Source organism: Erythrolamprus reginae, chromosome 10, assembly GCF_031021105.1.
Source record: "Erythrolamprus reginae isolate rEryReg1 chromosome 10, rEryReg1.hap1, whole genome shotgun sequence".
NCBI lineage: Eukaryota > Metazoa > Chordata > Lepidosauria > Squamata > Dipsadidae > Erythrolamprus > Erythrolamprus reginae.
The window spans coordinates 17,878,600-17,898,481 of NC_091959.1; the positions used below are offsets into that span (position 1 = coordinate 17,878,600).

Consider the following 19,882-nt stretch of genomic DNA (forward strand, 5'->3'; position numbering starts at 1 on the left):
TTGTCTCAGACCCCTGGTGACAAGGAGTAGCCACCGCCCTGCATTTCAGAGAGGACCTTGCACAGCAAATGGACTGGATGTGACCCCGTTCAGGGTATATGGGGTGGCAGAAGGGCCTTCCTTTCTTGAACTCAGCAAACCCCTTGATTGCTGCTTTAGCTGAAGGGAGGTTACTGCGTGTTGTGGTGGGCTTCAGGCCAGCTCCTGTGGCTGCTGATTTTGACGCAGAGGTGTGAAGGCTGTCTGTTCACAGAAGACCAGTCTGGCTGGAGGACGAATCAGACAGTGAACCAGAAGCAGAGACAAGGAGCAGGAAGGGACTGGAGAGACAGAGAGGGGAATGGAGTCAGCGAGTTCTCCAGCCAGAGGTTCATCTGAATCAGAAGGGGAAGAGTTAATGAGTAACCCTATTCTGAATGCTCCGGTCCGGAGAATGCTGGGAAGACAAGAGCAGCTGCGCAAACGCAAATTATAGGGCACAGGTGATAAGATTTAATGACGTTGCTGCAACCTTGAAAAAAGGGGAGGGTTGAAGCGATCCGGGTGGGAGATTATCATTCAGCTTTGGAGAAAAACATTGATGCTTCGTGGTTTCATTTTGGCCTTTGGATCTGGGTGACATTCTGACATTCCAATTGTGAGTTATTGCTGGTTGCTGTAAGCCTGAAAGGCTCCTGCACGGACTGGAGTAATGAACTCTGACCTGTTGCCTACTTAAACTCACATTGCTCTGAAACTTCATGGTTTGCAATTTTCTGAACACAAAGAATGATCCTTGTTTGATTTTTACAAATTTGAGCGTGTGGGTTTGATTCATTACTTTGTTCTTGGGTGGCTTGAGACCAGGCAGAACAGTGCGGACGGAGGAAACACGAGAGCCCCATCCCTCGGTGGCCTCCTTTCTTCTTCAGGTAGACCAGGGGTGGGCTCCTCCAGATTCGGAACAGTAGCAACCCGCTGATGGCACCATGATGACGTCACGGAACCGGTTCAGTTGGTGCCAGTCCGTGGGCACCACCATTTTTTTTTCTTTTGAGCATGTGCAGAAGCTAAGTTTCTGGCACTGCGCATGTGGTCGCCCTCTTGTTTTTTGTTTTTTGGGTGGGGGGTTAGGCACTGCGCATGCAAGTGTGCATGAGGCGCGCCCACACGGCATGTGAGGAAGCAAACAGGTAGTGAAGTAAGTTAGAACCACCCCTGTGATAGACTGTGTTGCTTCAAGCCTTCTGTGGTGGGTGTTCTGTCGGGCTCTCTGGCAGACTCCTCCCAAAAATTCACAGGTACAAATTTCAGACACACACACGTTTGAAAATTCAACACAATGTTCTTTATAATGAAAATTCACTTAACCTAAGCCCTCTTTTGGTATAGCGAAGAGCACTGTCTCCAAACAAACTGGTAATTTGTACAAGTCCCTTATCAGTTCTGTGATACTTAGCTTGCAGCTGTGAGGCAATTCACAGTCCTTCTTCTTTCACAAAGTGAAACACACTTTGCTCTGGTTTAGTTTCAAAGCGGGGAAAAATCAGCACACAAAAAGTCAAAGTCAGCAAGGCAGGCATGAAACACAATGATCAGATAATCCTCCACAATGGCCAAACCCACAGGCTGCTCTTTATAGCAGCCTCACTAATTACCACAGCCCCACCCAACCACAGGTGGCCTCATTTTCTTTGATAATAATCTCTCAGTTGTTGCTGCCTATGCATCGCTCTCCGCATGCGTGGCTGTATCATTAACTCTTGTTCCGAATCCAAGGAGGAGCTAGATAATTGATCTCCTTCTGAGCTGTCTGCCACACTCTCCTCCTCCCTGTCACTCCTGTCTTCTTGGTCAGAGGAGCCTTCGTCAGCAGATTCCACCGGGGGCAAAACAGGCCTGCAGCATGTGGATGTCTCCCCCACATCCACAGTCCTTGGGGTAGGAGCTGGGCCAGAGCTAACCACAACAGTGGGGAAAGCAAGGAAATGAAACAGGACACGCTGGAGCTCCTTTCAACTTCCACCAGGTCTTTACCGCAGAAGGAAAATCAGGGGTGGGTGTATAGATGGAAGGATGCAGCTCAGGATCCGGGGAGAAGCAGTACATGGAATGCGGAAGAAACTGTGGGAATTGTGCTGAGCTGCAGCAGCAGGTTATTGATGTTGCTGGAGGCGAGAAGAGGGATCCAGAGGAAAAATTAATTACTCAGGTGAGAGGCTTTTGTCTGTTGTGAGTGCAAGGTGAACAAAGGAGGGGCGGGGCATATCTTGAGCAGTTACTCCTGAATAAGACCCTGCTCAGAGGAGTTGGGTTGTATTTTGAGACAAAGACCCGGTCTCGGATGGCGATCTAAATCCTTGAAACATAGAAGATTGACAGCAGAAAAAGACCTCGTGGTCCAACTAGTCTGCCCTTGTACTATTTCCTGTTTTTTATCTTAGGGTGGATATACAGTATGTTCATCCCAGGCATGTTTCAATTCAGTGACTGGATTTACCAACTACGTCTGCTGGAAGTTTGTTCCAAGCATCTACTACTCTTTCAGTAAAATGATATTTTCTCACGTTGCTTCTGATCTCTCCCCCATAAAATAAGCAGAGACTGTTCTGCCGGTCTCTATGGTAAGAGTCTCCCGAAAATTCAAGGGTACAAATTTCAGACACACACACTTGGAAGTTCAAAAACAATGTTCTTTATCACAAAACTTCAAAAGAAACAAAGCACCTCAGCGAAATCACAGCATCACAAAAACACGGAAGTCTGGAGGTGGGATTTTGAGGACTTACATGTTTTTGTGATGCTGCCATTTCGCTGAGGCTTCTCTCGCTGGGAAACCCCACCTCCGGATTTCTGTTGCCAGCGAAGCACCCGTTTTTGTGCTGCTGGGATTCCCCTGCTGGGATTCCCCTGCAGCATCGCAAAAGCGCGGAAGTCCAGAGGTGGGGTTTCCCATGGAGGGGAGCCTCAGGGGAATCCCAGCAGCACAAAAACGGGTGCTTCGGCTGGCAAAAGGGGTGAGTTTTGGGCTTGCACGCATTAATCGCTTTTCCATTGATTCCTATGGGAAACATTGTTTCGTCTTACAAACTTTTCAATTTACAAACCTCATCCTGGAACCAATTAAGTTCGTAAGACAAGGTATCACTGTAGTTGCAAAGATAATTGCAAGGAGAGCTTTGTGCTTCGTCTCCCACCTAGCCTAGCCCCGTCTAAAACCTCCCAACTCCAAAGGCAGGCGCCACTATTTCCTCAAATCTGCCTGCGTAAACAAGCCCAGAGTCTTCTTGTGGCCGCTCTTCTGTTCCATTTGCTCTTCCAGCCTCGAGTGTTGTTTTTTTTCCCCTAACAGATGCCCCGCTCACCCTCGAAGCTCTCTGCCTCCAGTCATGTGGACTATGAGCTTCTCTTCTTGGGCGCATGAGCCGCTCGAGAGCGAGGAGCTCCAAGGAGCACCACCTGCTTCTGAGTGCCAGGCGCTGCGGAATGGCGCAATGAAAGCCCCGCTGGCTTCTGGGCTCCCTGCCTTCAGCAGGCGATGAATTCCATTTCTCCTCAGGCCCCGGTGGGTGCCCTACAGCTTTTCCTTCCCTCCGTGCCTGCCTCATTCTCTTGCTTTCCTCCCTCAGCTCTTTTTAAGATGCAGCCCTGTTGGGGGACAATAATTGTCCCCACTTAATGGGCTCATGTCTGTGTCTCTTTTCTAAATAAGGACCTCGTGAGAAAAAGTCTGTTTGCTTTTCCGATATGTTGCAGCTGCTGTTGTTTTCGGCACATTCCATGATAACGCAAGTCTTAGCTATTAAAAGTGTTTAGTGTTCTAAGACTGATGATGTTGGGCCAAATGCTCCCTTGTGCGCCAACTTTGCGAGAGCAAACGAGGACTGGAAAGATCTGGAAACTCAAAAGGGCGAAGGGGGAGCCAAGTTGCTACCCACCCGCAGCTGCCCTTGGCTGGCAGTGTCTCCCCTTCACTCACACCTGCGAGTAGGTGATGGCGCCATTCCCTACACCACGTGTGAGTTCCCGGAGTTGTGGTCCAAGACTCAGTCTTTTTCTGTGGACATAATAAGAACGAAAGCCCAGATGCCTTGAAGTGAGAACTTGGCTTTTAGGAATTGCCGTTCTGGTCAGGGTATTTAATAATAATAATAATAATTTATTAGATTTGTATGCTGCCCCTCTCCAAAGACACGGGGCGGCTCACAACATAACAGCAATACAATATAAATACAAATCTAATGTTCAAAACTTTAAAAAACTAATTTAAAATACATTGTTATAAAAACTTATCGGTTACACAATCATACACACACAGTCCAACTGGACATAAACACAATACAGTGTTCCCTCAACTTTCGCGGGAGATGCCTTCTGAGACAAATCTAATAAATAATAATAATAATAATAATAATAATAATAATAATAATTATTATTATTATTATTATTATTATTATTAAATACCCTGACCAGAATGGGCAATTCGAAGTAGAGATGCGGAAGTAAATACACTATTTTTGGCTAAGAACAGTATCACAAGCCTTCCCTTAACAGTTTAAACCCTTAAATTACAATTTCCCATTCCCTTAGCAACCATTTAAATTATTACTCACCATGTTTATTTATTAAACTTTATTAAAAAAAATATTTATTAAAGGCAGACGAAAGTTTGGCGATGACATATGACATCATTGGGTAGGAAAAAACATGGTATGGGGGAAAAACCGCAAAGTATTTTTTAATTAATATTTTTGAAAAACCGTGGTATAGACTTTTCGTGAAGTTCGAACCCACGAAAATCGAGGGAACACTGTATGTAAACAGGGAGCATTCGGAGACTTCAACGATGTTTGAGATTGCAGTGGGGAAGCCTCCAAAAGAAAGCAAGGCCAGATGCTTTGAAGTGAGAATTAGGCTTTTAGGACTTGCCATTCTGGTCAGGATATTTAATAATAATAATAATAATAATAATAATAATAATAATAATAATAATAATAATAATAATAATAATAATTATTATTATTATTATTATTATTATTATTATTCATTAGATTTGTATGCTGCCCCTCTCCAAACACCCGGGGTGGCTCACAACATAACAGCAATACAATATAAATACAAATCTAATGTTCAAAACTTTAAAAAAACTAATTTAAAATACATTGTTGTAAAAACTTATCTGTTACACAATCATACACACTCAGTCCGACTGGACATAAACATAATATGTAAACAGGGAGCATTCGGAGACTTCAACGATGTTTGAGGTTGCAGTGGGGAGGCCTCCAAAAGAAAGAAAGCCCAGATGCTTTGAAGTGAGAACTTGGCTTTTAGGAATTGCCATTCTGGTCAGGGTATTTAATAGTAGTAGTAGTAGTTCTGATCTCTGGGGGGAGTTGATTCCAGAGGGCCAGGGCTGCCACAGAGAAGGCTCTTCCCTTGGGGCCGGCCAGACGACATTGTTTAGTCGACAGGACCTGGAGAAGGCCAACTCTGTGGGTCCTAACCGGTCTCTGGGATTCGTGCGGCAGAAGACGGTCTCAGAGGTGTTACAGTGGTACCTCTACTTAAGAACTTAATTCATTCCGTGACCAGGTTCTTAAGTAGAAAAGTTTGTAAGTAGAAGCAATTTTTCCCATAGGAATCAATGTAAAAGCAAATCATGCCTGCAAACCCATTAGGAAAGAAATAAAAGCTTGGGATTTGGATGGGAGCAACAAAGTGAGAGCAGGGGAATCAAAAAAAATCCAAAACTTTAAAGCTTAAAAAAAAAGAGGGACTCTGAGGCAGCGAGGAGGAGCATGCGCCTCCCATACACCCAGCGCAAGGCTGCCTCCCATACACTGCGCCAGGGAGAGAAACCCAGGCAGGCGAATCTTCCGCTCCTTTGACCGAAAGGCGGCTGCTACCTGCTGCCTCTTCCTTCTCATGCTGAAGGGCTCCATTCTCCTCTCGCTTGCTCGCTTTGTAGCCGGCGCCTTTCCGTCACTGTGGTGACTCCTCGGTTTGACTGAATCTGAGTTAATTTGGCCGGGGCAAAGCGCCCTGTTTTGCCTTTTCGTGCCCAAACGCTCCGGGAGGCAATCTCGCACCGAGTGTATGGGAGGCAGCGCGAGGGAGTCACCACAGCGAAGTGGTTTATTCCCTGTCCAAGCGCCCAGAGAAAGGAAAATGCTTCGTTCGCTCTGGGCTGCCAAAGCCTCCTTAAGCTCCACCGAAAGGCTCCTCTGGCAGCCCAGAAAAGCCCGAGATGGCTGAGATTAAAGGGGGAATGGCAGGAAACTGGCCAGGCCTTTGTGCCGCTCTCAAATTTCCTGGGAAATTTTTCCGGGCTTGGGTTCTTAAGTAAAAAATGGTTTTTAAGAAGAGGCAAAAAAAATCTTGAACACCCAATTCTTATCTAAGTAGAGGCGTTCTTAGATAGAGGTACCACTGTACTTGTAAACCCCATCCCGGCATCCGTTTTATTTATTTATTTATTGGATTTGTATGCCGCCCCTCTCTGTAGACTCGGGGCGGCTAACAATACAGTGTTCCCTCGATTTTCGCGGGGGATGCGTTCCGAGACCGCCCGCGAAAGTCGAATTTCCGCGAAGTAGAGATGCGGAAGTAAATACACTATTTTTGGCTATGAACAGTATCACAAGCCTTCCCTTAGCACTTTAAACACCTAAATTGCAATTTCCCATTCCCTTAGCAACCATTTAGATTATTACTTACCCTGTTTATTTATTAAAGTTTATTTTAAAAAATATTTATTAAAGGCAAACAAAAGGTTGGCAATGACATATGATGTCATCGGGCGGGAAAAACCATGGTATAGGGAAAAAACCCATGAAGTATTTTTTAATTAATATTTTTCAAAAACCGTGGTGTAGACTTTTCGCGAAGTTTGAACCCGCAAAAATCGAGGGAACACTGTAATGATAAAAACAACATGTAACAATCCAATCCAATACTAAAATAACTAAAAAAAACCTTATTATAAAAACCAAACATACGTACAGAAATACCATGCGTAAATTGTAAAGGCCTAGGGGGAAAGAATATCTCAGTTCCCCCATGCCTGACGGCAGAGGTGGTTTTTAAGAAGTTTACGAAAGGCGAGAAGGGTGAGGGCAATTCTAATCTCTGAGGGGAGTTGGTTCCAAAGAGCCGGGGCCGCCACAGAGAAGGCTCTTCCCCTGGGTCCCGCCAAACGACATTGTTTAGTTTTCCGTTTGTTCAGTTGGGAGATTCATCTTGTCTTCTTCTAATACGTTTCATTTCGCATTCAAACTTTCCCTTCCTACAGTCGCTTGACTTCCATTCTTATTTCATTTCTTCCCTTTTCCACTTTTCCCCGAAGATCTATTCTTAGCACTAAAAGTAGTTTGTATCCCATTCAGAACTCTAATTATCTTTACATCTTTCACTAATACTCTCAGTCTTTCACCATAAACAGCTAAATCGTGCATGCTATATATTTGGATTTCCAATATATTCCTTTGCCATGAGGGTATATGAATTGACTTATGCTTCAATCGCACATTTAACACAAATATTTCTCTAAATCGCCCGATTGCCCCATTATCATTTATTCTTGGGTCTCAGGTTGAGCCAATAACTTTTTCCTCCCTTCTGTTGTCTTCCATCCATCCGTTCACATGCCATGTAGCAAAATAATGTCTCCCACCTGGATTGCATTCTTTCAGAATTGTATTTTCTTCCAAGCATATCTGTGCAGTTCTCTGCATACCAGAATAATTTAAAGACAACCTTGCAAGTTGAAACTCCGTTTCCCTACATCTCGCCAACCAGGAGGTATTTGCACAACCTAGGCCAGTGATTTTCAACCTTTTTTGAGCCGCGGCACATTTTTTACATTTACGAAAACCTGGGGCACATTGAGCGGAGGGGGGGGGGGGCTAAAAAAAGTTTGGACAAAAAAATTCTCTCTCTCTATCTTCCTCCCCTTCACTCTATTTCTTTCTCCCTCCCTCTTTCTCTCCCTTCCTTCCTCTTTCTTTCTCTCTCTCTCCATCCCTCTTTCTTTCTCTTCCTTCCTTCCTCTCTTTTTTGCTCTCTTTCTCTCTCCCTCCCTACCTCCCTCTATGTCTTTCTCTCTCTCTCCTTCCCTCCCTCTCTTTCTCTCCCTCTCTTGCTTTCTTTCTCTTTCTTTCTCTCTATCTCTTTATCTCTCTTGTTTTCTCTCTCTCTCTTGCTTTCTTTCTCTCTCTTGTTCTCTTTCTCTCTCTTTTTTTAGCTCTCTTTCTTTTTTTTCCTCTCTCTCTTGCTTTCTTTCTCTCTCTCTCTTGCTTTCTCTCTCTCTTGCTTTCTTTCTCTCTGAGCTTCGCGGCACACCTGACCATGTCTCGCAGCACACTAGTGTGCCACGGCACACTGGTTGAAAAACACTGACCTGGGTGATACAGGCCAGTTGAAAGAAAACAGCTCGTCAACACACCATGATTAACCTGCAGGATTGATCACCAGGAGAGGTATTGACTACCAATAATTTGGATGGCTTTAAAAAAAGGAATTGGGTGAATTCCGGGAAGACAGGTCTATCTAGGGCTGTTAATTTTGAACAATCATTGTTATCTGCAGGCCTCTAAATTACCAGTTGTAGGAGTTGTGGCTGTCATTAGCATTGGGAAGAAACACTCAACAAATTACTAAAGTAACTGGAATGAGAACTGAATGCTTCACCGAAGGCTACAGCACCTCTCAGAGGGATGAAGGTCCCTGTTTTATGAGGAAGCCGGCTGTATTCAAGAACACAACCAAAATAGTACCAGCAATCCTGGTTTAGCAATCACAATGGGGGGCTACAACTCTGTTATTAAGGGAAGTGGTCATTAAACTGTGCTTATGATCTGTCTTCAGCTTTCCTTTGCTGTACAGATCTGTGAAAGTCATAAATTGAGGGACGGGTCCAAAGGTGCTTTAACAAAAGGCAACTAGACTTCCTTGGGTTTTTTCCTTGAAAACGTTTCATTTATCATCCAAGAAGCCTGTTTGTGAACTGAAGAAATGTCTTGGATGAGAAGCTAAATGTTTTCAAAGGAAAAAACCCAAGGAACTCCAGCTACCTTTTGTAAAAGCATATTTAGGACATCTATGAGTTGGATGATTGAGGATCTCTATAGACAACTGGTCACAAATAGTGATGGGCGAACCCAACGGTGTTCGCGTTCGGCAAGTTCGGACGAACTTTACGCAAAATCCAGCCGAACTCGAACCCGAACGGGGAATCCCACTCACGAAGAGATTCCGGGGGCGGAGCTTTGACGTCACCGGCAGGTTGCTAAGGACACCAAGGTGATCACTTCCTGGATTCCATGGAATCCAGGAAGTGATCACCTTGGCATCCTTAGAAACCTGCCGGTGATGTCAAAGCTCCGAACGCCAAACACGACCCCGAACTTTGCCCGAAGTTTGAAAAAATTTTGTGTTCGTGTTCGGCATACCAAAGACTGCAAAATTCGGTATGGACCCAAATTGTGTGGGTTCAGTTCGCCCATCACTAGTCACAAATGTTGTGGGGGGGGGGGGTTTTGTCACTGTCACAACTGCAATTGGACATTTGTATGAGGCAGACTCTAAATAGAGACCACCTGTAGTCTTTTTGCACTTCCAAGAGTTTAGGATTGTGATACTTGAGGGGCTCCCACAGAGAAGATGTGGTCAAATTATTCTCCAAAGCAGGACAAGAAGCAATGGATGGAAACTAATCAAGGAGAGAAGCAAGCTAGAGTTAAGGAAAAACTTCCTAACAATGAGGACAATTAACCAATGGAACACCTTGCCTCTAGAAATTGTGGGTGTTCCATCCCTGGAGGTTTTTAAGAAGAGACTAGAAAGCCACTTATCTGAAATAGGATAGGTTAGTGATGGTGAACCTTTTTTGGCTTGGGTACCAAAAGGATGTGCTTGAGCAGGGGGCTGGACTAGAAGACCTCCAAGGTCTCTTCCAGCTCATCCATCCATCCACCCATCCATTTGTACTGTTTATCTCACTAGGTGACTTTCTCTCTTCTAAGGCTACTCCTCTTGATCCTCTCTCTGTTTTGTTCATCTTTCCCGGGCCCGTCTACATCTTCTTCCTGATAGCAGTGTTTCAATATCTCAGGGGTTGCCACAAAGAAGAGGGAGTCAACCTATTCTCCAAAGCACCTGAGGGTAGAACAAGAAGCAATGGGTGGAAACTATACAAGGAGAGAAGTAACTTAGAACTAAGGAGAAATTTCCTGGCAGTTAGAACAATTAATCAGCGGAACAACTTGCCTCCAGAAGTTATGAATGGCCCAACACTGGAATTTTTTAAGAAGATGTTGGATAACCATTTGTGTGGTTTTCCTGCCTAAGCAGGGGGTTGGAATAGAAGACCTCCAAGGTCCCTGCTAACTCTGTTATTGTTGTTGCTGTTGTTATTATTATTCCCTGTTGAAGAGAGAGCAACCTTTAGGCGACCTATCTAAAACACTGGGCTCCACCTGGATGGGGTGAGATGAGGAACCACACTGGGCACCTTATCAGTAGCATTTCCCTCATCTATTCTCTGCTGTTTTGGGGTCAAATTCCTCCTGGGAACAAACAACATTTCCTGGTGGGTTCATAATGCCATGAAGTTCATTTAAGAGGGTTTCCCCAAGTGGGTATAAACAGACAGATTTGAAATGTAGCCCCTTAACTACCAACACCAGAGGTGGGTAGCTCTGAGACATTGTCAGCTGTTCCATGTCTGGTAGATTGGAGCAGCTCTCAGCCTTGGTTTGTTTCTAAGGCCATTCATCTCTTTGGCACACCCAAACGCTTTCAAAAACTTCCAGAAACAGAGAAGAATGTGGAATGTGCACCCCGCCCTGAGTCTTCGGAGAGGGGCGGCATACAAATCTAATAAATAATAATAATAATAATAATAATAATTATTATTATTATTATTATTATTATTATTATTATTATTATTACAGAGTGGGCCTTCTCCGGGTCCCGTCAACTAAACAATGTCGGTTGGCGGGCCCCAGGGGAAGAGCCTTCTCTGTGGCGGCCCGAACTCTCTGGAACCAACTCCCCCCCAGAGATTAGAACTGCCCCTACTCTCCTTGCCTTTCATAAGCTCCTTAAAACCTACCTTTGTCGTCAGGCATGGAGGAACTGAGACATCTCCCCCGGGCATATACAATTTATGCATGGTATGTTTGTATGTATGTTTGCTTAGTAAATGGTTTTTTTAAAATATTTTAAACTATAATTTAGATTTGTCATGAATTGTTTTATTTTGTTGTGAGCCGCCCCGAGTCTGCGGAGAGGGGCGGCATACAAATCTAAATAATAAATAAATAAATAAATTATTATTATTTTCTCTGATATTAAATACACTTGTACTGGAAAGAGTCTAGTGTTAGAACAAATCTATCATTACTTGTACCCTGTTCCAAATGTTTTCTGCTGTTCTCTTTCATGGAGCCTGAAACAGTGACCTTACTTAGGTGCAAGATTTAAAGGCTAGATGGAAACTAGGTGAAGCCACGGGTAGGAATAGCTGAGTAATTGCCTTTAGACCAACCTGAGAACCAAACCTTCCCAAGAGACCAAACTCATTTAAAGGTTCCTAAAAACTCAATCTTGCAAGTGTCAGTGGACATACCTGATTATATATGCATGGTTTTTAAATGATGGGTTTTTTAGATGTTTTTTAATATTAGAGTTGTTTACATTGTAACACTGTTGTTATTGTTGTTGTGAGCCGCTCCGAGTCTTCGGAGAGGGGCGGCATACAAATCTAATAAATAATAATAATAATAATAATAATAATAATAATTATTATTATTAGTTGCAGCAGGTTTTTATGAAAAGGCAAGAAAGATGGCATGGGGTGAAAGAGAGCAATATACAGACTGAACATTTTAACAGAGGATTTTAACCTGGGTCCAGCTTGGGTCCAGCTTGCCAAGCTTTTTGTAGCAAAGGTGATGCAATGACAGCTCCTTGGCTGGGTCGAAAGCAATTGGCAGCCATCAATCCCGAGATGCATTTCTTAAAAGTTGGCAGGGACTTTTAAAGAAGAAGTCCAGGAAAGGTGAACAAAGGTTCTGAAAGAGACATCACTGCTCCTATTGCAATAAGACCCAAGGCCGTGAAAGTCTGGAGTAGGGTGTTCATAATCTCATCATTAGCAGTAGCCTTAGACTTATACACCGCTTCACACTGCTTTTACAGGCCTCTCTAAGCGGTTTACAAGGTCAGCCTATTGCCCTCGACAATCTGGATCCTCATTTTACTGACCTCTGAAAACAATGGAAGGCTGAGTCAACCTTGAGCTGGTCAGAATCGAACTGCTGGCAGTCAGCAGAAACAGCCTGCAGTACAGCGTTCCCTCGATTTTCGCAGGTTCAAACTTTGCAAATAGCCTATACCACGGTTTTTCAAAAAATATTAATTAAAAAATACTTCGTGGTTTTTTTCCTATACCATGGTTTTTCCCGCCCGATGATGTCATACGTCATCGCCAAACTAATAATTTTTGCAAATAAATAACAAAAAAAAAATATTGTTAATAAATAATTATGTTTATAAATATCAGGATCGCTAAGTGTCTTATTCAATGGTGGGTACCAGAAATAATGGTGAGTAAATGGTTGTTAAGGGAATGGGAAATGGCAATTTAGGGGTTAAAAGTGCTAAGGGAAGGCTTGTGATACTGTCCATAGCCAAAAATGGTATATTTACTTCTGCATCTCTACTTCGCAGAAATTCGACTTTCGCGGGCAGTCTCGGAACGCATCCCCCGTGGAAATCGAGGGAATACTGTACTGCATTCTAACCAGTGCGCCACCACCGAATCAGTAATGAAATAGATATAACTTAACCAACTTCAATGTTCACAGACACACAAACACCCACCAACTAGAAGCCAAGATTCCACTTCAGTTTTTCCCAACCTACCCCAGAGTAGGACCTCGGAACTGTTGTACCAAATCTAACAGATGAATTGATCCTGAAAGGGATCTACAGGGCTAAAACTGTTAGAAGGGTGATCCAGAAGCCACAAAGCCCAACACTAGTAATAGCACTTAGACTTATATACTGCTTCACAATGCTTTAAGGCAAGGATCTCTAATCTTGGCAACTTTAAGACTTGTGGACTTCAACTCCCAGAGTTCCTCGGCTCTCTAAGTGGTTCACAGAGTCACTATTTTGCCACCAACAATCTTACCAAACTTACTTACTTAATTTGTATGCCGCCCAACTCCCAAAGGACTTCCTTTCTTGTGGCTAAATGGATATTGAACTGCCACTTGACTGGTGTGCTATAGGGTTCCTGCTTGGGCAGGGGGTTGAACTTGATGGCCTTCATGGTCCCTTTCAACTCTAACAATGAATGAATGAATGAATGAATGAATGAATGAATGAATGAATGAATGAATGAATGAATGAATGAATGAATGAATGAAGTGGATTCTGAACAGTGAACAGGATTCTGTAACTTGGCCTGCTTGTCTTCCGTAGAGTTTTGATCTCTTGCAAACCTCAATATTTATCTACTGCTAGAAACTGGAAATAGAATTTGCAGGGCCCTTTTTAACAATACCTTTGAGGAACATGATGACGTGGGGTCCCTCAGTAGTGCTATCTCTGTATCTCTTTCCTCCTATTCTCTGTTGTTATTCTGGAGCAGATCTCTGAAGACGATGGATTGGGTTCCTGAATCTTCCAGGTTGTTTTCTGGAAGTGTTTAATTAACATCTTGTTTCTCAGTATATTCTAGAAATAATCCACGCAGGAAGAAAACATGGTGTGTGAAACATATATTGAATAGGTAATAGAGTATATAAAATCCTAGTGTGATTTTAACCCTGCCTCTTCTGGAGCAATTGTAGGCTGGGGAAATTATGAAGAACTTGCTGATCAAAGATATAAGGGGAAAGGATCAAAGGATTCTAGGCAACGGGCTCTTTGATCACTGGGACTACCCCATAAAAGCTGCAGGCCGCCTGCCACCTTTGAAAATCTGAAAATGGGCCAGCTCAGGGCATCCTTCAGGCAGCGCAGGACAATGGGCAGCTTTGAAGCGGTGAATCCAATCACTTCTGGGCAACCTGCCCTCTTGGGGATGCTGAAGAGCCCTCGGAAAGTGCAGCTCTCATCAGCTTCTGCCCAGCTGGTCTTCCTTGCCCTTCTTTTCCTGGTTATGGGAGGGGGGGGGACTCACCAGCACAAAGACAGGATTGTTGCGCAGTTTTCTAGTACAGGTATACAGGTAATCCCTGACTTAAAACCATTGGTGGGTATTGGATTTGTTATTATATACTATTGTTTTTACCTTGTTGTGAGCCGCCCCGAGTTTGCAGAGAGGGGCGGCATATAAATCCAATAAATCTAATCTAAATCTAATCTAATTCGATCATTCCTCACGCTTACCGCCATCGCAAGCATTCCCACGGTCACACAGTCAAAATTCAGGCGCATCGTGACCAGCGTGTCCCCGTGGGGTGTGTGATTGCCATTTTTTAATAGGAAAGTGAACACAAAACCAAGAGGGCACAAGTTTTGGAAAAGATCAGAAGTAACGTGAGAAAATATTATTTGACTGAAAGAGTAGTAGATGCTTGGAACAAACCTCCGGCCGACGTGGTTGGTAAATCCACTGGAACTGAATTTAAACCTGCCTGGGATAAACATATATCCATCCTAAGATAAAATACAGGAAATAGTGTAAGGGTAGACTAGATGGACCATGAGGTCTTTTTCTGCCGTCAATCTTCTATGTTTCTATTTGCGATCTTCCCCAGTTGGTTTCTGACAAACAAGAGTCAATGGAGAAGATGGGTTTGTATAACGTGTCCCAGTGGGTGAATCGCTTAGTAACTGTTCACTTAACAACCGTGACAAAAAGAGTCATAAAAGTGGCAGCTCCTTTAACAACTACTCTGGAAAGTCTGGTTTCAACTGTGGTTGTAAATCAAGGACTGGCGATTCATATGCATACGCGATAAAATTTCACTATTTTAAAATGTGTTTTTTTTCAAAACCATTGTATTCCTGAGTCTACAGACCTGAGTCTACAGACTCCTTCTTGAAATGGAGAAATTGAGGGTATTTATTTATTTTATTTATTTATTAGTTGGACTTGTATGCCGCCCCTCTCCGAAGACTCGGGGCGGCTCACAACAAGTAAAAACAGTCACAACAATCCAATTAATTAAAATATTTAACAATTTAAGAAAAAACCCATGTAATAGCAAACACACACACAAGCATACCATGTATAAATTAACATGCCAAGGGGAGATGTTTAGTTTCCCCATGCCTAACAGCAAAGGTGAGTCTTAAGGAGTTTTCGGAAGGCAGGAAGAGTAGGGGCAGTTCTAATCTCCGGGGGGAGTTGGTTCCAGAGAGCCGGCACCGCCACAGAGAAGGCTCTTCCCCTGGGACCCGCCAACCGACATTGTTTAGTTGACGGGACCCGGAGAAGGCCCACTCTGTGGGACCTAATCGGTCGCTGGGATTCGTGCGGCAGGAGGCGGTCTCGGAGATATTCTGGTCCGATGCCATGAAGGGCTTTAAAGGTCATAACCAACACTTTGAATTGTGACCGGAAATTGATCGGCAGCCAATGCAGACTGCGGAGTGATGGTGAAACATGGGCGTACCTAGGGAAGCCCATGACTGCTCTCGCAGCTGCATTCTGCACGATCTGAAGTTTCCGAACACTTTTCAAAGGTAGCCCCATGTAGAGAGCATTACAGTAGTCGAACCTCGAATTTGAAGCAAAGCCTTTGGATCTCAGACCTAAGGGACTAATCGGCTTCCTTGTCTCCGAATTGGAAAGCTCCCCCCTTTGCTAATTTTCATCACTACTCTCTCTCTTCCTTTAGAGACTCGGTAAAAACACCTCTCTTTTCTCAGGCTTTTAATAGTTAATTATTTTATTATTCATGTTTTAATTTACTTGTTTTATCGTTGGGTATGTGGCGTGTGAGTGTGTGGGGGTGTTTGCAGGGCTCCGCTGATTTAAATTGCAACTTGCCTACAATGTTCATTTTGAGCCACAACCAAACACGATAATTCTACGGATGTATAGATCCAGTAAATCATACATAATCAAGTAAATAATTAAAATCTGGGGGCCTTGTTTAATCGGCTGCATGTCTGTGTGATCAAAAGCAGTAAGGAAAAGGATCAAAGGTGCTTGAGGGATAGCTCTGGCCGAACCTCCCTCCTGCTTTTGGGGAAGCCCGGTCAGACCAAACCGTCCACTTCCGTCCACTTGGGTCACGTGGCTCAATCCGTAGCTGGAGGGCTGTTGCATCCATGTATTGGCAATTCTGTGTTAGCAAAAACTTCAGAAGAGAAGGATTTAGGCGTAGTGATTTCTGACAGTCTCAAAATGGGTGAACAGTGCAGCCAGGCGGTAGGAAAAGCAAGTAGAATGCTTGGCTGCATAGCTAGAGGTATAACAAGCAGGAAGAGGGAGATTGTGATCCCCTTATATAGAGTGCTGGTGAGACCACATTTGGAATACTGTGTTCAGTTCTGGAGACCTCACCTACAAAAAGATATTGACAAAATTGAACGGGTCCAAAGACGGGCTACAAGAATGGTGGAAGGTCTTAAGCATAAAACGTATCAGGAAAGACTTCATGAACTCCATCTGTATAGTCTGGAGGACAGAAGCTAAAGGGGAGACATGATTGAAACATTTAAATATGTTAAAGGATTAAATAAGGTTCAGGAGGGAAGTGTTTTTAATAGAAATGTGAACACAAGAACAAGGGGGCACAATCTGAGGTGAGTTGGGAGAAAGATCAGAAGCAACATGAAAAAATATTATTTTACTGAAAGAGTGGTAGATGCTTGGAACAAACTTCCAGCAGACGTGGTTGGTCAATCCACAGTATCTGAATTTAAACATGCCTGGGATAAACATAGATCCATCCTAAGAAAAAATACAGGAAATAGTTATAAGGGCAGAGTAGATGGACCATGAGGTCTTTTTCTGCTGTCAATCTTCTATGTTTCTATGCTTCTACATCCACAAATTAAATATTAGGGAGGGAGTTTAAAGTTCAACCTCCCCTTTCCATCTTCCCCCCGCCCCCATATTTTCTGCTCCATGCTTTGCTTGTTCTGCTCGAGTGCCTTGCTGACGAGGTCTAATCGCAAAATGCCACACCAGGGTCTGGTTGGAGTTCCCCAACATATTAAACATTCTGAACTTGTCCTTTCGCTCAGAGATGGTGCATAATTAATAATTAAACAGCTCCTGTTGTAATGGGTTGACCTCCTTGAACTGTTCATTATTCACAAGGTAGAGGCAATCACTCAAAACACTTCCACCACCATCAACGCCACCCCGGATGTCTCGTCTCGGCGTTTGTCCTGCCGGCATTCAGAAGAGACGGAGGATTACGCAGGGCGAGAATGGAGGTTGCCTCCACCATCAGCTTCTCAGACCTTGGATGGAGAGAATAGTGTTAGGAAAACCTGCCGTGGGGCTGATTTGAATTTATTTATTATTTGATTTTTTTTTTTAATGCCGCCCTTCTCCTTAGATTCAGGGTGGCTTACAACATGTTAGCAATAGCACTTTTTAACAGAGCCAGCATAATCTGGGTCCTCATTTTACCCACCTCGGAAGGATGGAAGGTTGAGTCAACCTTGAGCCGGTGTTGAGATTTGAACCACTGACCTACAGATCTACAGTCAGCTTTAGTAGCCTGCAGTACCTCACTCTACCCACTGCGCCACCTCGGCTCATATAATCATATAATCCTCACTCCTAATCTGTACATTCACCAAAGATGTTGGAAATTCTTGGTTCAGACATTGCTGAAGATCTCCTGCTTGGCCTTCATCCAGACGTCTTGGTTTCTGAGAAGGTGAAGAAGGAAGGGAGGAGGCAGAGAGACCAGGCCTGGCCAAGGTTCTTCAACGAGAGCAGTCAGGCGTTCCTGGGCTTAGTTTGGATTCTTGAGAACTGATGAGGAATCTCATAAAATGGCTACCACTGTGGGGGCAGAGATGTGGCCATTTGCAAAGTGGCTGCCGTGGTAGCACCCATCCAAGGGAACAAGACCCATGTGTAATGGTCTGTTCTGGGTCCTATTCTTTTTAATATGTTTGTGAGTGACATAGGGGAAGGTTTGGTAGGGAAGGTTTTCCTATTTGCCGATGACTCTAAAGTGTGCAATAGGGTTGATATTCCTGGAGGGGTCTGTAATATGGTAAATGATTTAGCTTTACTAGATAAATGGTCAAAGCAATGGAAACTGCAGTTTAATGTTTCCAAATGTAAAATAATGCACTTGGAGAAAAGGAATCCTCAATCTGAGTATTGCATTGGCAGTTCTGTGTTAGCAAAAACTTCAGAAGAGAAGGATTTAGGGGTAGTGATTTCTGACAGTCTCAAAATGGGTGAGCAGTGTGGTCGGGCGGTAGGAAAAGCAAGTAGGATGCTTGGCTGCATAGCTAGAGGTATAACAAGCAGGAAGAGGGAGATTGTGATCCCCTTATATAGAGTGCTGGTGAGACCCCATTTGGAATACTGTGTTCAGTTCTGGAGACCTCACCTACAAAAAGATATTGACAAAATTGAACGGGTCCAAATACGGGCTACAAGAATGGTGGAAGGTCTTAAGCATAAAACGTATCAGGAAAGACTTAATGAACTCAATCTGTATAGTCTGGAGGACAGAAGGAAAAGGGGGGACATGATCGAAACATTTAAATATGTTAAAGGGTTAAATAAGGTCCAGGAGGGAAGTGTTTTTAATAGGAAAGTGAACACAAGAACAAGGGGACACAATCTGAAGTTAGTTGGGGGAAAGATCAGAAGCAACATGAGAAAATATTATTTTACTGAAAGAGTAGTAGATCCTTGGAACAAACTTCCAGCAGACGTGGTTGGTAAATCCACAGTAACTGAATTTAAACATGCCTGGGATAAACATATATCCATTGTAAGATAAAATACAGGAAATAGTATAAGGGAAGACTAGATGGATCATGAGGTCTTTTTCTGCCGTCAGTCTTCTATGTTTCTATGTATGTAGGAAAAATGGACTAAGACCAGTTTCTCAAGATTCTTTCTGTATAGCTCAGGTCATGCAAGTGGCCGCTTTGGAATATTGAGTCTACAGGCATCTAATGGGAAAGAGGATCCTAACAAAATTTCTGTAGCTCAGGTCAGGATTAAATTGATGCTTGATGCTCTCTGAACTTGATTGTTTGCTTGCAAGTGTTTCATCATCCAAGTAGGTACAAATAACCCTCAACCTATGACCATAATCGGGACCAGAACTCCCATCACTAAGCAACGCGATTCAGGGAGTCATGTGTGCGATTTTGCCACTTTGTCAATCATAGTTTTTAAGGGAATGTGCCCCCTCCATTTGCTTGTCAGACAAGGCAATCATATGCCCCCTGGGTGCTGCAACCATTGTCAAATACATACTGGTTGCTCTGGTGGTCATAAATATGAGGACTTGTCGCAAGTCACTTCTTTCAGCCCTTTCGTAAATTTGGACATTGGCTGCATGAGTGGTCATAAGTCAAGGACTAGGTGCTGATGATTTAATCTAGTCGGGTCATGAAATGTCCACAAGCAACAACCTTTTGAAGGAGCACCAAGAGCTCCTTGGGCAGGCCTTGCCTGTCCTAAGGGGACAAAGAGGTTTCCTAAATGTAGGACCAGTTATTGTCCCCGTAACTTCACTCAAATTCCACAGGAAGCTCATATCTGAAAACCCTTCAAATAGGCCATATTAGCAGGCCTACCTGGTACATCTCCTGTGGAAAACAACGTTAGGCTTGGCAACGTTGAGACTTGTGGATTCCAACTCCCAGAATTTTTCTCAACCAACTGTCATGGAAGGCAAACATCCATAAGCCTATGCTGGCTGAGGAATTCTGGGAG

At 43.7% G+C, this 19,882-nt stretch overlaps 1 protein-coding gene across 5 annotated transcripts in view; it reads left to right on the top strand.

Annotated features, from left to right (window-relative positions):
• MAP2K5 (mitogen-activated protein kinase kinase 5) overlaps positions 1-19,882 on the top strand; it is a 230,155-nt gene that overhangs the window by 159,205 nt on the left and 51,068 nt on the right. The window lies entirely within an intron of this gene.